The following is a 12,421-nucleotide window of genomic DNA, read 5'->3' on the forward strand; positions in this document are numbered from 1 at the left end:
AAGACTTGTGTTTATTATTTATGATTATTTTAGAATCTCGTATGTTCATTTTCCATAATTTCCAGCATCCCTCAGTGGCAGATCAACAGCACGTTGACCACTCCCACTCCCCGCCCCTCCTCCAGCCCATGTGGTGACAGTGTGGCACAAGTGGCCTATTGTGACTGAAGTGTATTACCCAGAGGGGGACAGCATGGCCTTGGGGACATCAGCAGATTAGCTATGACATTAACCCCCCCATCAACCCCACACACACACACACACACACACACACACACACACACACACACACACACACACACACACACACACACACACACACACGCACACACACTGCTACCCATAATTCCTCAGTCACTTCCCGTTTCAAGAGCATGACCGCTGAGACAAAGCAACAGATCATGTGGTTGTGTGTCTTTTTGTTGTGTGAGTGTGTGTTTTTGTGACTGGCTTCTGAGCATGGGTTCAACATAAAGTATTCTGCCACCCACAGGAGGAGTTGAAAGGACAGACCGGCAGCAGAGGCCAAATGACGATATTTTTGGTGAGTATTTTGAGGTAGGCAGTTATGTGATTGTATTTTCACTGTACAGTACGGTTGAAGGATGGGGAGTGTGTGTGTGTGTGTGTGTGTGTGTGAGAAGGGGGGGGGGGCAGTGGGGGTCAAAGCTGTGTATTATGATGTATTATGATGTATTATCCTTGTGTTTTTGCTTACTGTAAATCGCTCTGGATTAAGAGCGTCTGCTATATGGCTAAACAGTAAACTGTATTATATAGCATATGCGTCCTGTGTTCTGTGGGGGGAGGGGACATGTCATGTTCATTAGTTTACAGTGTGCATAAATCTCTCGTGCTTGGTTGAGCAGCTGAAGTATATGCATTGATTTGATTTGCACAGAGGTACTTGTTTACAGTTCTGGCCCACCCCGGCTCCCCTAAGGGTTCCATGGAGCCAGTCAATGTACTGTATAATCAATACTGTGTATGTGATCAGCCAGAGAGCTCTTTTACGCTGTATATTAATGCAGTGCTTCCCAAAGTGGGGTCTGCCCCCCCCCCCCAGGGGTCCTTGAGGGGGTTCCAGAGGGTCCCCAGCAAATGTTAGTTAATAAAGCATTCAAATCAGTTTAATCTACTTCAACTCTACTGTATCTTGTATTGGGGTTCCTGCTGGCTGAAAATATTTTCAGACAGGCAGCCAAACACTTTCTAATTTGAGGGACATGAATTTAAAAAAAAAACACTGCTATACATTAATGCACGGTCAATTTCTGGCCATTCAGTGAAAATTTCAAAGAGGAGATTGTTTGCACATCTTGTAACTGTATTTAGAAGTAGGTGGCATCTTCATTCTCTTATTTTGAGCATCTGAACCCAAATGGCTTCCTGTTGAGTATCACAGTCTTTATAAAGCATTCAGCCCCCATCCCTGGGGGGGTGAGAAAGCAGAACTGTAAAGCCAGCACAGCAGTAATACGAGAGTAACAACAGAGACAGAGAGAATGGGCTCGGGGACAGAATGTGGATCGAAGATCTGTGTGGAAGTGAAACTGTACATGAATTCTACCTCACAAAGAGAAAATAATAACAGATGCCGTGGCGTGAGGAACCAGAAGAGAAATGGGTGCGTCTGTCTGTCTGGGACAGAGCGTTCACAAAAGCAATCAGATCCTGTTTTCTGTCTAACAAGTGGTGACGAAAAACATCTTACATAATTAACCACTTCAACCCCAGCAGCGTCCAGATTCTGGGGGGAACATTAGCTAAAAAATGTGCGAATTACTTGTAGATAGGCTGATTTGTGGCGAACAGATTTGTTGTGTAGGCAGAAAGAAATAGTCAAAGTACAATTGTAACTCAAGTCCGGTTCTCTAAAGACAGTGGTTCCCAAACCTTTTAGCTCAAGACCCAAAAGAGAAATTAGATGTTTGCCCGCGACCCAAACTAGTGAAAATAGCAGATCTACAAGCTCACAACGCGTCTCTTCGCACTGCGCTGTGAGCTTGTAGATCTGCTATTTTCACTACTTCTTAAGCGTTTTTTATGGACATTTTTGCTTTTATTTATTAAATAGTAAATACTTTTGAAAAATGTGGGAATTGTTTTAAATGTATGAAAAGTTGTGATTATTTTGTTTAAACTTTTTTAAATCTCTTGAAATTATATATATATATATATATATATATATATATATATATATTATGTAGTAAACAGAAAAAAAAGAGTACATTTACTCTCGACCCATAAAATAAATATTGTTTGGGAAACAGTTCTCTAAGACTAGAGGGTTTAAATAAGGTTGAGGTGCTTTCCTCTCCTAGTGTTCATTACAATCTCACCTACTCAAAAACATTATATTACGATGGCCTTTGTATCAATGTTTATCAGATCCATGGCGTCTCTCTCTCTCTCTCTCTCTCTCTCTCTCTCTCTCTCTCTCTCTCTCTCTCTCTCTCTCTCTCTCTCTCTCTCTCTCTCTCTCTCTCTCTCTCTCGAGGTCCAGAGAGAGAGCCGTGTTGGTCCCAGCTGTGTGTCTGTGTATCTTTATCGCCATATACTGCCTCTGGCCAATAAACAGTTTCAGATGCGATGATAATACGGGGACATGGAGAGCTGAGTAAACACTGGATCGATGGGATGAGCCTTTTTGTAGAGTGCTGTTTACGAGGAGGGAGGCAGGCAGGCACGCTGCACGGGGAGGCTGTGTTCAAGGTCACATCGGTGGCAACTCTACCGTCCCTCCTCGCGCTTGTAAGGTGGGATGACACATCGGTGACACGTGGCTATGTCATTGTTCCGTAAATGATTACCCCCCCCCCCCCCCCACCCACCCACCCAGTCCTGTTCCCCTTCCCTTATCTTCTATATAACGTCTCTGTCGGATTGAAACCTCATACGTCCAAAACTGTTACTTTTCAAGATTAAAATTCAAAAATAGAAAAAGTAGCAGATCTACAAGCTTGAAACGTGCCGCTTCGCGCCACGTTTCAAGCTTGTAGATCTGCTACTTTTGATGCTTTTGTGTGATGCTGTAGTATGATCAAGTAGGACGTTAATTTACGAAGAAAAACAAAAAGTTAAAACATGGAGATAAGAGGTTTCTGCCTGACAGCAACGATATTGTTCCTCTCTCTCTCTCTCTCTCACTCACTCACTCACTCACTCACTCACTCACTCACTCACTCACACTCTCTCTCTCTCTCTCATTCAAAGGAGCTTTATTGACGTGAAAAAACATACGTTTACATTGCCAAAGCAAAAGGCGAACGGAACAATCAAAACAAAACAATGTGATGTTACACGCACTTGGCGTGTCCTTTGGGATGCTTGTTTGTCTGAGCATGTGCCTAACACAGAGACATCATCAGGTGTGTGTGTGTGTGTTGCGTGAACACATCATTAGCATACCCTGTTTTCCTCTCCGCTCCTGTCTTTTCCCTGCAGCAGCACCCTGACCAGTGACCACAGGTTGTAGTGTGAAAGCAGGTTGATGGATCTGAGCGTCAGACACGTGGCCACATAGCTTTTAATTACCACCCGTCAGTCCCACACATGCACACACACACACACACACACACACACACACACACACACTCACAATAACAGCAGGCACGTGCACAAGTGCTCACAGACACGTTCTCATCCATCTAATGGATCTGTCTTTGCTTTAACTGGGCTCATATTTCACTCCTTAGTGAGGGAAGGAGCCTGGCCAACAGGTCCATTATGGAGAGGGGAGGGGAGAGGAGGGGAGAGGGGAATAGAGCAATAGAGCAGAGGATAGAGGACAGGACGGGACAGGAGGAGAGGAGAGTGGGGTAGTAGAATTGCATAGGGAGATGGGGAAGGTGATGAGGAGAGAGAGAGAGAGAGAGAGAGGGAGAGGGAGGGAGGGAGGGAGGGAGAGAGAGAGAGAGGGAGAGAGAGAGATCAAGAGACGGAGAGAGAGAGAGAGTGCAGGGGCGGGGATACGGCTGCAGGCGTACTGCGGCAGCAGCACAGCGAGGTGACGTTATGGCCGATTGGCGAGAGACAGACACACACACACACACACACACACACACACACACACACACACACACACACACACACACGCATCCCAGAGGCCTGCCAGGCTAAAGTAGACAGAAGCACAGGCACATGGATTGAGCCACCAGACACCCTCAGTAGCATACAGATGATAGGACAGATAGGACACACACACACCATCCTCCTCTCTCTCATCCTCTCTTTTATATCCTGATGCATGCAGAGGGTGAGTGGGAGCTTGTCTTCACTTCAGCTTGTTCGTATGTCGACTTCTTGTTTTGGTTCTCATTTGGTGAACTTGTACACGCCGATGTGTACGTACGTGCGTGTTCTTTTATCTGTGTGTATCTGTGTGTCACTCACTGTGATTGGGACTGGGACGTCATCGCTGTAGCTTTGCTCTTGGGCCTGTGTGTGTGTGTGTGTGTGTGTGTGCGTAGTCATATTTTAACAGTGTCTTCATGTGGTCTTAGGTAATCTAATGCAGTGGTTCCCCCAACTTTTTAGCTCGAGACCCAAGAGAGAGATTTGATGTGAAGATAGCCGAGAGAAACTAGTGAAAATAGCTGATCTACAAGCTTGTATATCTGCTGTTTTCACTACTTCTTAAAAGTTTTTAGGTTTTTTAATATATGGAATTTCTTTGATTTTGTTACATTTATTTATGAAATTATTTTGAAAAATGTTTGAATTTGTTTTTAATTTATAAAAAAAAATTTGGGAATGTTTTGAAAATCTTTTGAAATAATAATAATAATTAAAAGATGTTTGGGAAACAGCGATCTAATTGGTGGAGGTAGGGAGGCATACAGGCAGACGGGGAAAGTAAGAGAGAGAGGGAGGGAGAGAGAGGGGCAGGGCTTAGAGATAAATAGGGGAGGGGGTGAGAGGGGTATCCCGTAACCAGGGGTGACTTGATGCGATCGGCCTGAGTCAGCGCTACGCGGGCTGGATGAGTCAGTGCAGCATGCGGCGGTGTGTGTGTGTGTGTGTGTGCATGCTTCAGATAGCTCAGCTGAGAATACTGATCGCACACCGCAAGTCTCCATCGCCATTTGTTGTGGATGCTTGCACGCCTTTAGAATGAAGGGATGCTCATGGTATGCTGAATTTTTGTTGTTCTCTCTGTGTGTGTGTGTGTGTGTATGTATGTGTGTGTGTGTGTGTGTGTGTGTGTGTGTGTGTGTGTGTGTGTGCGCGCCTGAGTGCAGGCTTAATTCTATGTGTGTGTACTGTATATGTGGATATTCATGTACCTATGCTTAGAGTGTGCCACAATAGAGTGTGTTTGTGTGTCATACGTGTGTATACACACATCCATGGATGCAGGTGTCTGTGTGTGTGTGTGTGTGTGTGTGTGTGTGTGTGTGTGTGTGTGTGTTCGATGAATAGTTGGTGAGTGATGTGGAGTCTAGGAACTCATTGGCCCGATTGTGTCTCCATGTGCTTTCATAATCATACTGCGTAGTGTGTGAACTCTTTTCATGTCACAGCTTGTATGAAAAAAAACATTTGTCACTTCAGCTCAACTGTATTCATGGCCCATTCATACATCTGACTCACTACAATCACACAGAACAGCCGGTCAAATGACATTTTTCCTTCCTAAAAAAAAATAAAAAGATGAGAACATTGATTCCATTGAAAGAAAGTGACTTTGAAAAAGCGAGTCACCTCCTGGGCTCGGAGTGGACCCCCTCCCGATTGGCTGAAGACGTTTGTGTTTCTGTTTGTCACAGCTTCCTGTCTCTGTGAATGGCGAGGCGCCGCGGGCCAATGGGACGGCAGCGGTGAGGATGCAACAGTGATCCAGGAAAAAACAGCCCCCATTGTTCCTGAGACGTTCAGAGACGTGTGACCTCCCCACAGCCTTCACCCGCCCGGCCCACACCCGGCCTATAACGGCACAGCTCAGCACAGCTCAGCACAGCACAGGAGAGGGCCGCACGCCAACACAGTGCAACACTTTACCGGTAGGTCCCTGCTGAGTGCTGACGTATCAGGGATGTGATTTATTAATAACATATTGTTATTGTTGTTGTTGTTGTTATGCTATTGTTATTGGAGTCTAAGGTATCTGACTGAAACTATTTGTTTGTTCAGTGTTTCTGTCACTGCTGTCAATGGGAGATAGCAGTGTTTTGACATCATCGGGTGTCACTTTGACCTTTGACAGACACTTGGCCAGTTTTACTATTGTTGTTGTTTAAATAATAACGTTTTGATGTGAACTGGCCGCTGGCTGGACTAACACACACGCACGCGCACGCACACAAACAAACACACACGCACGCACACACACACACACACACACACACACACACACACACACACACACACACACACACACACACACACACACACACACACGCACACGCATTGCTAACACCCTTCAGTTTACTGCCAGGTCCCACATTGCCCCCCACCTCTGTCAGCCTTGATTGATTTTGTGATGAGTCAGAGGGTGTGTGTGTGTGTGTGTGTGTGTGTGTGTGTGTGTGTGGGTGTGGGTGTGTGGCTATTTGATCAGACTAAACTCTCGTTCAGGCACAGTGTATCATCATGGGATAGGGAGGAGAGAGAGGGAGGTCTGTTAAAACAATGTAATACAATCATGAGGGGAAAATCAAATCTCTCTCTTTCTCTCTCTCTCTCTCTCTCTTTCTCTCTCTCTCTCTCTCTCTCTCTCTCTTGCTCTCTCTCTGTGTGTGTCTAGCATGCTATTCTCCTTTTCTCGAATGTTCAGAAGTTGCATTCATTAAGCTGATTAGTTTCATTGAACTGATGAGGAAAAATACATTACCTCAGCTAATTTAGCCTAACACCTAATGGAGAGGAGAGGAGAGGAGAGGAGAGGAGAGGAGAGGAGAGGAGAAACCAACACAACGTTAGCCTCATAACATAGCATAATTGCCTATACACCGTATGGCATATTTTTAAGGTTTTCAGTAAAGAAGAAATTCAATACCTGGGCAAAAAATACTTTTTGCCAAAGTTTCTTTGGTTCCTGTTTATCTGCCTTTATTCATATCTGCCTAACTCTACTCTCCTAACACTGCTGATTCATCCTGCCTTATTGCATTATGTTCTCATCAGAACGCCTGTTACATTCAAAGATTTCTGCCTATAGTCCAGAAGTTGGCTTAAAAGCACTTTCTGCCTAAGTCATTTTGGAATGTAACAAGCACTCTGATAGCTGATGACATAGGCAATAAGGCACAATGGAGCAGCAGTGTTAGGAGAACAGAGTTAGGCAGAAATGTCAATTTGGCCAATAAATGACGTAGGCAATCATGCTCTGAGGCTAACGACAAGCAATGAGAGAAGGTGATGTGCTTCTGCTCTTCTAGATTATGACCACTAGATGGCAGCACAGTCCTGCTGGACCAATGGAGGTTTTATGGACATTCTTTTGATTGAGGTGAACCCATGATTTTTTTGAATGAATGAAAACAAGTTAATCGTCAAATCTTCAAAATTACGTTGCCAGACATGTCACAGGCAGCACGTGGGACCAAACAGGTTGGTTGACTAAGTTTGTTGTGCAATATTAGAATGTTCCAGCAGTTCCTCTGAAGACAGCACTGAGAGTTAGCATAAGCTAAGTCATCCCCACCCAAAGCCTCTAAAACCTAATTTATTATACTAGCGTCATTTATACATTAAGCCACAGATTTAAGGGCTAATAACTGAAGCCTAATGAATGACTCGTTTGCACTCTGTCACATGAAGATGTCAGAATCAGCTTTATTGTCACATCAGATGTTTATTGTTTACAAGTGAAATCCTTGTCTTGCTCAAGGACACTTCGACACTAAAACTCTGTGGGAGCCCGGGATCCAATTGGAAACCTTCCGTTTTCCAAGCGGCCGCTCTACCTCCTGAGCTACTGCCGCACAGGTAGTCAGAGCTGGAGAGATAAGGATAGAAACAGGTTAAATAATCAAGATAAATACAGATTGGCCTAGTCAGTGTATGTACTGTAGTAGCAGGTATAAGTTTAGAACATTAGCATCAATTGTAGGTGTGCACATAACATGCTGCCATGCTGCCATGCCACCCCCAGGTGACCTGGGGGGGGGGTCCCCCAATATAGCTTTGGTTTAACCACTTTTAGCCCTATATGCATCAGCTATATTTGAAAATAACAATCGAAATAGAATTTTGAATATTTTTATATTATATATTTTATATACATATTAATTTGGGCTCCTTGACACGAAAAGGTTTGGGAACCACTGCTATAGATCAATTTGTGCAACAAGGAAAGGTAAAAACCCCCCACATATTTTCACGTTATTTCACACGTGGCTTTACAACTAGAACTGACCTTCAAGCAGATGAGGTGATCTCTGCTTGTGCAGTTCTAGATTATGATCACCACTACAGTATATAATAACTGATTTTCCATTGAGCTTCACTGTTGTAGTTGTGATGTCCGCTCTGAATTATTTAGCTCTGCTGGGTTCATCGATTTCACAAGGTTATCTTTCTTGTTTGGCTTCCTTCACTCTTGCTGTCTCGTATAGCCTAGTATAGGCTACAGATATTATTAGCAATTCCTCAGCCTAAACAAACACACACACACGCACGCACGCACGCACGCACACACACACACACACACACACACACGCACACGTCACCGCCACAATACACCACCACCAGCTGAGGCTCTGTATATCATTATGAACTAATAGTGTGAAGTCTGGTATGACCTCAGTGGGGTCATAAGGGACTGAACATTTCCATACAGATAGGACTACAGCTGTACTCCTAGGAATTCTATCAGGCAGACTGGAATTCTGATGCTCATTAATGACGTGTGTGTGTGTGTGTGTGTGTGTGTGTGTGTGTGTGTGTGTGTGTGTGTGTGTGTGTGTGTGTGCGTGTGCGTGCGTGCCACTGGTCCTCCAGAGAGAGAGATGAATAGGAGGTTGGGGGAGGGGGAGGAACCATAGGAGGAACGAGAGATGAAGGGATGGGGAGAAAGGAGAGTAGGACAGGAGTGGAAGATGGAGTTTACAGGGATGGTTTACAGGGTGATATAGAGTCACATCTGTCTCTGTTAACCCAACACTTTATTAAGTCAGTGTCTATGTATGTATCTATGATCAAGTCATCTTTAGTGCCAAGTTAAACGAATGACAGCTGAGTGAGTGTGTGGCGGGTTCAGCTCTGTGTGTGGCGCGCTCAGCTCTGTGTGTGTGTGTGTGTGTGCGTGTGTGTGAGATGTATTACTATACTTGTGAGGGCCTAGCATGTATAGTACAATTATTATATATTTTTTCTAAACTTTTATCCCACGATTTTCTGACCCATTTTTTCACCCTTTGTAATCCTGGACGCTACTCTCCCTCTGCCAGCCTAGGGAGAGCCCCGAACTGAGCTCATGCCTCCTTCAATGCATGAGGAGCTAGCAAGCCGCTTCTTATCACCTGACAGGGGGGAGTTTCCCCGGTAAGACATAGCGCGTGGAAGGAACACGTTATTCCAACCAGTTCCTTTCCCCTCCATCAGGCCCCCCGGCTGACCAGGGGGAGGCAGTATAGAGACCAGGATTACTGCATGTTTTTTGTGAGGGTACCTACCCTACTATAGTAGGATTTAAGAAACAGACACATTGTGAAGACACCTTTCCTGGTCATAACAAAATACTTTTTTGTTTTTTTTCTGGTTGAAAACAAAGGGTTAGGGATAAGCATATGATTAGGATTATAGGCATTAGAGGTTAGGTAGGGGTTGTGGTTGGAGTTATGCCGGATTTATTCTTAGTTGCGTACCTCTGTCATGCACTAAGAATAGAAAATCTACAAGCTCGCAATGCTGTGGTGCCCTGATGTGGTCTTGTCGATCGGCTAGTTTTGGTGTGCGACAAAAATGGCATTTATAAAATTGCCTAATTGTTTATGTCCTCACAAGTATACAGTAGTAATACAAACATGTGTGTATGCATGTGAGAGTGTGTGTGTGTGTGTGTGTGTTTGTACTATAATGTGTGTGACAATATGTGAGGAAGGCAGGATGATGTGGTGGAGGTGAGGTACACAGTAAAATCCTCAGTGTTCATTTATCCATTTGTAACTGTGAGGCTATACAAATGTAAAATGGATCCTTACGGTTATGGTTTGGTTACATTTGTATACTCTAATAGTTAAACTGACACTGAGGATTTGACAGTGTACGAAACACGCGCTTCCTCTGGATGCCTTTTTATTAGGCAGTGGGTGCTCAGCTACAGACACAACTTATTTCAAAAGACACCACAAAGTGGAAAAAGCAGCTTTCCAAAATAATGGATGCAAGACATTCTTCTATTTATTGAGAACGAATTTCGGCCTCAGCCTTATGGCTAAACCGCACCAATGCAATGCACCAAGTTGCAACTCCCTGCAACAAAACAGTTTTAAGGTCAACCACTAGGGCTGCAGGAAAAAATCGATTCAAATTCAAAAATCGATTCTCATGTTGGACGATTCAGAATCGATTTCCCGGCTGAATCGGGAAAGAATCATCGCTTTTTGAAAAAAAATATGTTTTTGAATCGAAAAAAAAAAAAAGATTTTGAATCGGAAAAAAACGTTTTTGAAAAGTTACCCGCTCTGAGGAAGGCTGAGGCCGAAACGCGTTAGTGTTCTCAATAAATAGAAGAATGTGCATCTGAGACTGTCTATTGCATGTATTATTTGACAGTGTACTTTCCCATGGTTAGTACAGAACGGTCTTGTCAGGTACGGAGAGACTTCCTGACAGGTAGAGACCCTATACCTGCTAGAGGAACACACTCACCTCCGCTGAGAAGTATAGTGTAATTGAATACACTGTGTGTATGAAGAACTGCATATAAAGCGCTGGTTTGTAATTTCACACAGTGCTGTGTGGCAACTGGAAGATCTGCAAAAACAGTGCTATCAAACAGTTGTAAATACTTTTATTCTTGTGTTATCAGACAGGTTTAATTTGACAATCTCTGCTTCACTAAAGAAGCTTCTTAAGATGTCTCTTGGCAACACAGATCGGTATACTATAGGGCATAATGTGAAGTGTGTGTGTGTGTGTGTGTGTGTGTGTGTGTGTGTGTGTGTGTGTGTGTGTGTGTGTGTGTGTTAAAGTTTGTGTGAACGCACGTGCACTCATCATGAATGCTACCATGTCATAGTTCTATGACATTCTTTTCATAAAGAAACAGCAAACTGAAGCTGAGACTTCCAAACTGGAATAAAGAAATAATAATACATGTCTTCAACAAATACAAACAATAAATGTGCAAAGAGAGATGGGAAACTTACATTTACATCCCCTTGTGGTCAGATAGACATTTTTTCAGGACAATTTTTTAAAGAAACCAGTGTCACACATCCTTGTAAATGGATGGTGTCAGGGCATTCCACATTTTAGTGGCAGAGTAGTAGAATGAGAATTTTCCCATGTTTGTTCTAAATTTGGGTGGTACCAGATCATGGTCGCTCCCACTAGTGTTGTGGCTGTGGTTGACGTGTTGTGTTGGAATTAGGTGGGTCGTGGGCTTAAGGCCGAGAAGTGGTCGTATCAGTTTGTTTTGGGAGCTCTGAAGCTTAGTTTTTAGTGACTTGGAGATGTCACTAAAAATAGCCACCATAAGAGGTGCAAGCATGTACGGTATGGAAGACAAGTGCTTCATTCAGGTGATATGGAATGCGTTTCGTTTAGAAGTTGCGTGTACGACTCTTGAGAATGGCGTAGAGATACATCGATTTGCTTCTCGTTCCCCTTCCCCAGGTGGTGGTGTGATATCTGCCACTGTGCGTGCTTCTCTTTCCCCTTTTCCACCCGTCTACCGCGTGTCCACTTCCTCCACCCATGTCCCTCCGGTACAGTAGTTCAATTACATAATATATTACATTAAAGTTCTTCTTCAGCCAGTCGACACAGACAGACAGCCACCCTGCAGTTGGTTGGAGACCAGAGAGACTGGTGGTTGGTGACGAGCTCAGTTTATAGGGCTTTGGGAGGGTGCTGTGGGTGCTGCTGGTGACTGCAGGGTGCAGGGAGGTTACAGTAGGCGAGAGGCACTGGATCGTTGGACACTGAAACAGCACAGGTGAGGATATATAATCCCAGATTGATTCTGTCAAAAGTAGTAAAATTCTGAGTGGTTAATTTAACTCTTGAGAGTGAGCAAATGTACGGCAGGGGTCCATTTGGTTAGCACACTCTTGGGAATTCATGGATAAATGAACACTGAGGATTTTAGCTATGTAGGAAGGGAATTGCGGAGTTAAGAGTATGTGGGTTTTTTTCCTCTTTTTTTTTTGAGAGGGGCAGGGTGCGTTGTCTGCGTGTGTGTGTGTGTGTGTGTGTGTGTGTGTGTGTGTGTGTGTGTGTGTGTGTGTGTGTGTGTGTGTGTGTGTGT

The 12,421-nt window shown here is 44.1% G+C and overlaps 1 protein-coding gene across 5 annotated transcripts in view; it reads left to right on the forward strand.

Annotated features, from left to right (window-relative positions):
* The first annotated feature begins 432 nt into the window (after positions 1–432).
* nav1a (neuron navigator 1a) overlaps positions 433–12,421 on the forward strand; it is a 162,405-nt gene continuing 150,416 nt past the window's right edge. For 4 of the 5 annotated variants that reach the window (XM_084069045.1, XM_084069048.1, XM_084069047.1 and 1 more), the window contains exons 1-2: positions 433–544; positions 5,772–6,005. The gene's annotated coding sequence lies outside the window, so the exon portion shown is untranslated. Of the gene's footprint in view, positions 545–5,010; positions 5,133–5,771; positions 6,006–12,421 lie in introns of those variants that run through there. The other variant, XM_084069046.1, reaches the window with a different exon arrangement.

Source organism: Gymnoscopelus microlampas (genome assembly GCF_963454915.1).
Source record: "Gymnoscopelus microlampas genome assembly, chromosome: 10".
In the NCBI taxonomy this organism is placed as follows: Eukaryota; Metazoa; Chordata; class Actinopteri; order Myctophiformes; family Myctophidae; genus Gymnoscopelus; species Gymnoscopelus microlampas.